The sequence below is a fragment of the Leguminivora glycinivorella genome, chromosome Z (genome assembly GCF_023078275.1).
Source record: "Leguminivora glycinivorella isolate SPB_JAAS2020 chromosome Z, LegGlyc_1.1, whole genome shotgun sequence".
NCBI lineage: Eukaryota > Metazoa > Arthropoda > Insecta > Lepidoptera > Tortricidae > Leguminivora > Leguminivora glycinivorella.
The window spans coordinates 2,176,086-2,187,542 of NC_062998.1; positions in this window are offsets into that span (position 1 = coordinate 2,176,086).

Here is an 11,457-nt window from a genome sequence, read left to right on the forward strand (position 1 = left end):
CATACATATATATATATAACTCCGTATAGACAGATAGTCTAAGAAAAAAACGTACCTCAGTACCATACAGAAAAAGGTACGGTGGCCAAGATGGCATTACACCTTTGGGGTACGCTCAGCTAGATGGCGCTAATACTAATATCTGACATTATAACACATATCAAGCTAAGAATATGGGCCAAATTGTCAAAACTGAGGTTCAAAATTTTTAAGCCTGTGTCAAGAGATGGCAGTCTATGCACTGTGATTACACATTTTACTTTGACAGTAACTCTCTATAATACTCGATCCTCTTTGGTACTGGCAATTATCCTTGCGTTTTTGAATAATTTTATGTAACACACAAATAGTACTCTATTAAAATGTACTTAGGTTCATTTAAAAGTATCTTCTGTAGGCCATGACCGACATGGTAAATAAGTTTTTAATTTTTAAAGATTTTACTTAGTATACTGTAGAACAGTCATTCAAAATGTGTTATCAAAAACGCATAAACCAATAACTATTACGCAATATGTCACAATCCCATAAGTACACATATGCCTTTTTTAAATAATTTTGCATTGAAATTCTACGTTTTACCTAGTTATTATATTAATAAACTTAACTTTTCTTAGTTATATAGTAAACTTCACTATTGTGAAATTATGTAAAAATCTGTAAAATAAAGACTGTGATTTTTAATTTTGTTTTATTTTACACATCATTGCGATCTTGAACGTGCTTATGTCGCATTAAATTTAAAGAGAAGAAAAATGGATAAATAATACAAAATCCAATGATATTTATATCTTTATATTGTAATTCACTCTGTTACAAAAGTTACTTTCACATGTGACATGACATTTATACAATAAGTAATATATACATAGCTACAGTTAGACCAGCGAGAGATGCAAAAAGCATATTAATTATTCTTATGCAGATAAATAGTTTTGCATAAATAAAAATCCCCCGAACTCTCCTTAGAAAAACCGGCCAAGAGCGTGTCGGGCCACGCTCAGTGTAGGGTTCCGTAGTTTTCCGTATTTTTCTCAAAAACTCCTGAACCTATCAGGATTTTTTAAATACCTATCCAACAATATATCACACGTGAAATGAAAAAAAAAACAGTCCCCACTTTACATGTAGGGGGGGCACCCTAATAAAACATTTTTTTTTCCATTTTTTATTTTTGCACTTTGTTGGCGTGACTGATATACATATTGGTACCAAATTTCAGCTTTCTAGTGCTAACGGTTACTGAGATTATCCGCGGACGGACGGACAGACAGACATGGCGAGACTATAAGTGTTCCTAAAGCCCCATTTAGATGGTACGAGTTTATCGCCTCGAACGTACGATTATCGAAGTACGAGAAAAAATTTCGCATCATGTAAACTATACGTACGATATCGCACGGGAGGAGGCGATAATCGCCTCGCCTTTGATGTTTGTATGTCTCCGTGTAAACAAAACACGTATGTGAGAATCGTATACGAGTTTATGCGCTACTCAGTCGAAAGTCGAAATGAATTATCTTTACCTAGAAACAGAAATCATGTAAATCATGGTATTTTTATATTTATAGCTAACTCTCAGTAACTGCTAAAACCAAAAATAAATTAGGATTATCATTATCAACATTATAGAGTTAATGTTTACTGGCATTTTACCCCATATGGGGTACCTCATACTATCATTTAAAATAAATCTTATCTGTATCCTATGCTCAATTATATCCTAAATCTAATCGCAAGTATCGCAACTAAGATTTTATTAGCTAGGTAACGCTACGGTCAAATTCATTATTTTCCCTATTATATAATTATTATTTAGACCGTCATTTATAGTGTATTGAAGCTACTACTAGCCACTAAGCACGCAAGTTGACAGGCAAAACTCGCATGAAAATCGGTTCGATCCGATTCGTGCGATAATCGCACGTTCGAGAAGAAATGTCATACGAGAACCGGTTAATTTAGACGAGTCGAGAAATGTTATGGAATTATCTCCTGAAAATTCAACTCTTCTAAATTCTATAGCAACTCTTTTACCTTCCGGGCTGTACGGTTGTGGAATTCCTTACCTTAGCAAAATCTCTTCCAATTTTCAAAAATCAGCTTAAATTATACTATCTATCTCTATCTTAAGTTGCCATTTTTATTTATTGTATTTATGTATGTATGTATGTATGTATTATGTGTATGTAAGGTATATTTATTTATGTATTCGGTATATATGTATGTGTGTTTGTGTTGGTTTTCTCTATATTTTTTGTTCTTGCACTGCCTGTTAACTTTTGTTTCTGTTCCGTTTTTCCAGCTACCCTAAGGTTGTCTGGAAGAGATCGCTTTTTAGCGATAAGACCGCCTGTTGTTACCTAGTTATACTCTCACTAAACATTCTGTATACATATAATATAACATGTAAAATGGTGCAATAAAGAATATTTACTTACTTACTTACTTACTCTCCGTCTAAACTATTTTGCCTGGCGATAATCGCCTGGCGAGTATCGCATACGATACTCGTATGCGAGTTTTTATTTCTCGCACGAATGTAAACGTTTTCGTACGATAATCGCCAGGCGATAATCGCATACGATAATGTCATACGAGTTTCTCGACCAAAATGGGCGAGAAACTCGTACCATCTAAATGGGGCTTAATAGTTGACTACGGAACCCTAAAAAGTACACAGCAAAAATTAGTGTACAAGTTTCTAATGGGTCGGGAACGTCACCCCGTGAGTTGCAGGCGTCCATTAGTTTACGGTGACCGCTTTCCATCAGGCGGACTGTATGCTTGTTTGCAACCGACGTGGTATAAAAGAATATTTTTTTCATCTCTTGCTGATTAACTATTTATTTTTATATATAAAGCGCTTGAAGGAATGTTACAGATACATTATTGCAAATATATTTCATAAGTGTCTTACTACTATTTAATTCGCTTTACATATTTGTAAGTGTGCACGGAAAAACGTCCCACTTTGTCGATTGCTATAAAGCCGCTTTGACAGTTTATTCATATAAAGATACAAAAGTAAATCTCGCCTTAATGGTAACCGACAAAGTGGGACGTTTTACTAAACACACTCACATTTTTATTAGGCAAATAAGATTTAACAAAATAAAACACACTTTTGTGATGCTTAAACAAATACTTTAAATTATTTAAATAAAAGCTAACATTAAAGTAACAATTAATATATAAACCAGTATATTATAATTACATTAAATCGTTGTCGCCAATATAGACAACCAGAGTAGGCAAAGGCCCGTTTCTTTACATGAAATTAATTTCATTTAAAACTGTATATTATTCTAATAAATTGTACTGGTATATTTTCAACTGTCATGATTCGTATCGGACTCTATACTTTATATTGAAATATTTTTTAACATTAGATTCGATAGTTCTACTAAATTATAAATCTGCCCTTTTCTTTAATTCGTCAACTCACAGCTGACAATCAAAAACACACTAAAGCCTCCGCCACACATAAATCGTTTTGGTAGCGTACCGTTAGCGAAGCGCAATAATAACGGTGAGCCGGCGGAACGCTGGCGTTCCGCTCGCAATCCGCGCGCATTCCGCTCGCAACCCGCGCTCGTTAGTTCCCGCCGGCGTTCGCTGGGCGAAACGCCAGCGTTCGTCCGGCGCACCGCTATCGTTGCGCTCCGCTAACGCTCCGCCTACGCTATCAAAACGCGCATGTGCGGCCTAGCTTACCAGCCGCGTCACACAGAGCGAGGCAATGAGCCTGCGCGGTAAACGTCCAATGTAAACGCCTCGGCCGAGGCAGGTTGCTCGGCTGAACAAAACGCGTATATTACCTCTGTGTGTACCCGGCTAATCGTAGAAAACAGCCTTGTTTCATTATATTACTGGTTCAATTGACTATGGCATAGTTCTTAACTTTTAGGTAGACATAGTGAGTTTTGGCTGCCTACTGACGATTTACTAATTTGTAGTTACAAACAGACATTGAAAACATACAAGACAATGTTAGTTAACAACAAAATAATCACTGGCTCTGTTTTTCGGCTTGAAAACTTTAAATTAATACATTCAACTCTTGGATATTAGTGTTATGTACACATACGTAACGTACGGTCAACCAATTTGAATATCAGCCCACTCTAGAACCCTGTCTCATTGACACTGCTTTATTTAGAAAGAATAGAATAGAATAATGGTTTATTCGTATGCACACAGACAATAAACAATTTTCGAGACATACAGATAAAATATGAAGAGCCACGAAATGGCCTCACCTCAGCATATTGCTGGCGACTTCCAGCGCTGGTCTTCCGGTGAGACCATTAAGTGAGAAAAATCACGGAAGGCAACATACAAAAGCATTTGCCATAGAAGTCACTTTGACGTTTACTGTGAAAAGGTTCTTCAGTGGCCTAGGATACAAATTGGTATACATAAATCCTTTACTATATGTGGAAATTGACCTTTTTTACATGGAACATTTCGTACTTAATTCATTATTGCACATTACACTTAGCCCAATGGACTCACTGCTAGGCACAGTAGAAGACCTGGGGCCCGTTTCTCGAAACGTACAAGCCTTGTATTACAAGTCCGCGAACTGTCTAATCGTATGGGTTTCCATGGAAACACACTTGTAATACAAAACTTGTACCTTTCGAGAAACGGGCCCCAGAAGTAACACTTCTAACAAACGTACGCCGCGCGGTATGTATGTGTGCGCGCTGTGTTCGTACGCAACACATGTAAGCGGATGAGAATGAACGAGAATGAATCTTTCTCATCCGCTTATATGTGTTGCGTACACAGTGCGCACACATAGATAGATAGATAAGTTATTTATTTGGCAGACTGCAAACACACACAATACAATACACAATTTAAAACACACAAATTAGGCGCAACATAAAAGAGAGACAGAACAGTAAAATACAAATGAGACAGTAAAAAAAAAACAACAATAACAAAAAAGAGAAAAGAAAAAGAAAATACAAACTGTGTGCGTTGCAGCAGGACAAAAGGGTCGCGGCTCAGTGATACGCTTCGCTCTTTCGACCGAAGCACTGATTTTCTGCCAGAACCCAGGTCACAATCACAATAGATAAATAATTACTTATATAATAACGATTTCTATAACATTAAAATGGAAACAAGTGTAAAGTGTACATAGGTACATACCTCGCGCTGTACGTTTGTTAGAGTTACTACTGGTCTTCTACTGTGTCCAAGGCATTCAACAGTCTTCCCTTTGTACGTATAATTGAAAATAAAAGCATTACCAGACATTACGCTGCACAGCTCTGATGCTGAGAGACGATGGAATCAACGTCTATGCGGGGCACATACTTTGGACGGCCCAGTTTTCTGCAATTGTAAATGTAGGTAAATTAAATACCTAATAGGACCTTTTTATATTATAAATGGGCTTACTGCTGGCCAGAGACTAGCCAAAGGCAAAGACGTAAGCTACGATGGAGTGAGCTCGGCCAGAAGATGTCTGTTCACCGTTGATTTGAAGGTTGCCGAGTTATATGGCATTTCTTTTTTATTTGCCACCTTTATGAAATGTGATATTTTTGAAAAAAAAAAAATAAAAATATGCTACTTCTACTCAGAACTACCAGCTTTTACAATCCTAGTAGTTAAAAAAATTGTCCCATACGATTTTTCTTATTTTGTTACCATTTTCCGTACATGTTGTATGGGGTAACAAAAGAGGAAAGTAACAAAAATGTATGGAAATTCTGGGACACTTTTTGTTCCCCAGTGAGATTGAAAGTACTCGTGATTCTGAGTACAATTGATCTAAATTTCCCTATTAGTAGAGGTCAAAATAATTCCCACAGAACCGAAGTTTGGTTTTTTTAGTTCTTTGTGTGTGTCTTTTTGACATACTAAAAATATAGTAAAATATATTTATGCAAAATGCGTTTTTTCGACCGCCAAAAGTTGTATGAAAAATTACTATGGAAAAAAAATCCTAAAATTTAAAAATCGTCTCTGGTATCAACTTATGGGGAATTAGGCGGCAAATTTTTTTATAGCGTTGATGTTTAGCAAAAATATAAATATTTTTCACTATTTTGGTAAAATAAAAAATGATAAAAATCATAAATTTGATGAAAGGAAGGAATTAAAACATAAATTTCAGCAATGTAATTTTTTTCATATATCCCACACCATGGTAAATACGGGTACGATCCGCCTGGTGATTAACAGTTACGGTAGCCTATGACGCCTGCCAATCTAGAGCCTCCACATGCGTTTGATAGTGTTTGATATCCACCAATCATGTTCACTGTTCACAAAGCGTAGCGCTAGTAGGAACGGGTTCGACTAAGCTGATTGTGAATATCAGAAGCATCCATAACACATCTCTGGTGGAAAGGCACCCTTAACAGTCCTCAGCTAGCTCGCAGGATAACGCGCGTCCGCGGGAGAAAATCCTCCTAAGCCTACATCGAAAACAGATGCCTTAATCTCGCTGTCCAAGGCTCTAAGTCACGCGGCCCCGGTAGCCCAAAGAAGCGCTGGCTGGAGGTCGTGGGAGCGGACATACAAGAGAACAATCTCACGTCTAAGTATGCTGAAGACTGGGCAAAGTGGAGAAGACTGAGTAGGAAAGCGGACCCTGGCGCTAGGCCGGGAAAACGCTAGGTTGAAGAAGAAGAAGCCGCAGTGTGCGACCATATACGGGTCCAGGGTGTGTGGATGCGCAGATTTATGACTAGAAAAACCGATGATTATTAGGTTTTGGTTTTCTCTCGTGTTCGATATAATGCTTTATCGACAGTTTTTTTATGGGATGCGACAATTTATATACTTATATTGAACCCCACCAAAATACAAGTTCATGGTAAATACGGTTACCCAATAGGAGGATTTTTCTCCCGCGGACGCGCGTTATCCTGCGAGCTAGCTGAGGACTGTTAAGGGTGCCTTTCCACCAGAGATGTGTTATGGATGCTTCTGATATCCACAATCAGCTTAGTCGAACCCGTTCCTATTAGCGCTACGCTTTGTGAACAGTGAACATGATTGGTGGATATCAAACACTATCACGTTGCGCATCTCTAGTGGAAAGGTACCCTAAAGGGCCAGCAACGCGCATGTGGAGGCTCTAGATTGGCAGGCGTCATAGGCTACCGTAACTGCTAATCACCAGGCGGATCTTACCCGTATTTACCATGGTGTGGGACATATGAAAAAAATTACATTGCTGAAATTTATGTTTTAATTACTTCCTTTCATCAAATTTATGATTTTTATCATTTTTTATTTTACCAAAATAGTAAAAAATATTTATATTTTTGCTAAACATCAACGCTATAAAAAAATTTGCCGCCTAATTCCCCATAAGTTGATACCAGAGACGATTTTTAAATTTTAGGATTTTTTTTCCATAGTCATTTTTCATACAACTTTTGGCGGTCGAAAAAACGCATTTTGCATAAATATATTTTACTATATTTTTAGTATGTCAAAAAGACACACACAAAGAACTAAAAAAACCAAACTTCGGTTCTGTGGTAATTATTATGACCCCCAAGGCTATATCTCCTCTACTATATAACAATAAAAAAAATGGCAAAAAAAAAAGAAATGCTCATATGAGCTCGGAAATAAAGCCACCAGCAAGGAATTCCACTCCTTGGCAGTGCGCATAAGAAAAGAATACCTGTATGAGTAATATCATTAAAAATAAGGTTGGCTGGTCGAAGTATAATATAACTAGCTTTTGCCCGCGGCTTCGCTCGTGTTAAATTCTAAAATTGCCGAATGTTCCATACTAACTTCCACCCTCCATTTTAGGGAAGTGGAGGGGTTAGAAAGAGACAAAAAGTAGCCTATGTCACTCTCCATCCCTTCAGCTATCTCTACTTAAAAAATCAAGTCAATTCGTCGCTCCGTTTTGCCGTGAAAGACGGACAAACAAACATACACACACACTTTCCCATTTATAATATTAGTATGGATGTGCACAGCACAGACATATAAGTACCTACGCCTCCGGGTCCTTGCTCATGAGGGCCAGGTCCGCTTGCACCATGTCCTGAACCAACTCTTGGAAGGAGACGCGAGGGGACCAGCCTAGTTTGGCTTTAGCCTTGGACGCGTCGCCGAGGAGAAGGTCCTGGGATCAAATTGAAAAACTTTAGACATTGAGAAAGAAAGGTAAGATTGTGGTCAAATTTCAGTACAGATGGTGCTTTTTGCCCGCACTGGTGCAGTGGTTGATTTTTTGTCAGGTTGAAACTTCAGAGGGCCATCTGTACTGAAAAACGTCGTACGATACACGTGCGAAAAGGAAATTCGGAACTCGTGTCGATCTAAAACACTCCCGTCGTGTTTTAATTTATCGCCACTCGTTACGAACTTCCTTTTTTCCGCACTTGCATCGTAATTTTTTATTTCTATATAATATAAAGCTACAACCCGACTGACATTTTTCAAAAAATAGGCAGAGGGGGTTTTTGCGGGTGGCAGTGTTTAGTGTGGTCGTATAGAGTTTGGTCCTGCGACCCCGGATAGATCAGACCGTCGGTCTACCGGTTCCGGGTAAAAAAATGTCGGACGGCCTGGCCAAACGGCTGGAGTTAGCCGGGGAGTGTTCGACCAAATGTCATAGAGGACCCTGGGCAGTTTTTGACGCCGCCATTTTTTTTTCAAAATGGCCGACTTTTTTTTTTGACGATTTTTCAAGTTTGTCGTAGAGAGCTCAAATTTTGGTCATAGAATCTCCAAGCGGCCTTGATTCGAATGAAATAGAAAAAAATTGAAAAATGCTACAAATGTGGGAAAACTGGCCACTTTTATTTTGTATGGCAACTTTTAAACCGTAAGAGATAGCCGGGGGGTGCTCGACCAAATGTCATACAGGTATCCGAGTAGAAAAAAGTTGCATTAAAAAAAAATTCAAAATGGCCGACTTTTTTTTTTTGAAAATTTTCAAAATGGTCCTAGCGCGCTGAGATTAGGCACACGGGTGGACGGTCGCGCCAAGATTAGTATTCAAAAAGAAAATTTTGAAAAATTCAAAATGGCGGCCTTTGAGGGCCAATTGAAATTTGAATGGAGGTTTTTCTTTTAATTACCATAGCTCCGTAACGGTACAAGGAAGTGAAAAGTGCTCAAACAAATGTTATACAGTCACCCGAGGTCCATCGAATGGCATTAAAAAAAAATCAAAATGGCCGACTTTTTTTTTTTAAAAATTTCAAAATGGTCCGAGCGCGCTGAAATTTTGCACACGGGTGGACAGCCATCCTAAGATTACTATACAAAAAGAAAATTTTGAAAAATTCAAAATGGCGCCCTTTGAAGGCCAATTGAAATTTGTATGGAGGTCTTTTTTTTTAATCCCCATAGCTCCGTAACGGTAGGGAAAAGGTTAAAAGTGCTTGAACTAATGTTGTACAGTTATCTGAGGTCAATCGAATGGCATTTACAAAATTTCAAAATGGCCGACTTTGAAATTTTTTTTTTTATTTTCGGTCCGAGCGCGTTCAAATTTGGCACGTGGTAAGAACGGGAGCCAAAAATAGAAATGAGAAAAAAAAAATTTGGAAAAGTCAAAAACGGTGGCGAGAGGGGACAAAGTCAAATTTCCCTACCAGTTTGTATGGAGGTTTTTTTTTAAATCCCCATAGGTCCGTAACGGTAGGAAAAAGGTTAATAGTGCTTAAACTAATGTTGTACAGTTATCTGAGGTCCATCGAATGGCATTTACAAAATTCCAAAATGGCCGACTTTGAAATTTTTTTTTTTTATTTTCGGTCCGAGCGCGTTCAAATTTGGGACTTGGTAAGAACGGGGGCCAAAAATAGAAATGAGAAAAAAAATTTTTTGGAAAAGTCAAAAACGGCGGCGAGAGGGGACAAAGTCAAATTTCCCTACCAGCCTGAGGGAGCGTTCTACAGCCCGACGGTCATTGCTCCGGTCCAAGTTCCGAGCTGCGTACAGACAGTGCTCCCAAGCAAAAAAATATAAGTAAAAGTGTCTAAAAAGCGACGCGGCGAGCCGGAGGCCGCAGGCCGGAGGTCCAACTTCCCTACAAATCTTACAATCCCCACAGTAACTACGCGAAGGGCCGAAGGCCCGGAGCGTGTCTGACAGGCTCCCAAGTACGCGAAGACCGCAGGCCGAGCTGCGGGCAGAGTGCTCCCAAGCACGCGAAGGCCGCAGGCCGAGCTGCGTGCAGACTGTGCTCCCAAGAAAACAATAACAAAAAGTATCTTAACAAGCGAAGCGGCGGGCCGAAGGCCCGACGCGGAGCTTCGAAACCCAGCGAAGGCCGAAGGTCGAGCTCCGCGTAGGGCCGAAGGCCCGGAGCGTCCCTGATCGGCTCGCCGGCGGACCGGGAAGTTGGAGCTTAAACACGACCCAATAGTAAAAGTGTCTTAGACTCAAGACACTTTTACTATCGGGTCGTGTTTAAGCTCCAACTTCCCTACAACCCCTACAGTAACTACGCGGAGGGCCGAAGGCCCGGAGCGTGTCTGACAGGCTCCCAAGTACGCGAAGGCCGCAGGCCGAGCTGCGGGCAGACTTTGCTCCCAAGAAAACAATAACAAAAAGTATCTAAATAAGCGAAGTCTTAGAGAAGCGAAACGACGGGCCGGAGGCCGCAGGCCGCAGGCCCGTCGTGAGCTTCTCAAGACACTTTTACTATTGGGTCGTGTTTAAGCTCCAACTTCCCCACAACCCCCACAGTAACTACGCGGAGGGCCGAAGGCCCGGAGCGTGTCTGAGAGGCTCCCAAGCACGCGAAGGCCGCAGGCCGAGCTGCGTACAGACTGTGCTCCCAAGCAAAACAATAACAAAAAGTATCTTAACAAGCGAAGCGGCGGGCCGAAGGCCCGACGCGGAGCTTCGAAACCCAGCGAAGGCCGAAGGCCGAGCTCCGCGTAGGGCCGAAGGCCCGGAGCGTCCCTGATCGGCTCGCCGGCGGACCGGGAAGTTGGAGCTTAAACACGACCCAATAGGAAAAGTGTCTTAGAGAAGCGAAACGACGGGCCGGAGGCCGCAGGCCGCAGGCCCGTCGTGAGCTTCTCAAGACACTTTTACTATTGGTTCGTGTTTAAGCTCCAACTTCCCTACAACCACCACAGTAACTACGCGGAGGGCCGAAGGCCCGGAGCGTGTCTGAGAGGCTCCCAAGCACGCGAAGGCCGCAGGCCGAGCTGCGGGCAGAGAGTGCTCCCAAGCACGCAAAGGCTAATGCAAAAAAGCAAACAAACAAAGCAATAAATCAAACAAGCATAGCTCAAAAACAAAAAGCATAAGAATAGCTCAAAAACAAAAAGCAAAAGCATAAGCAAAGCACAAAAACAAAAAGCATAAGCAAAGCACAAAAGCAAAACAAAAAAAGAACACCGCGGGGCCCTCGGGCCCCGCGCACCTTTAAAAAACTAGTCTATATAATATAAAGCTACAACCCGACTGACATTTTTCAAAAAATAGGCCGAA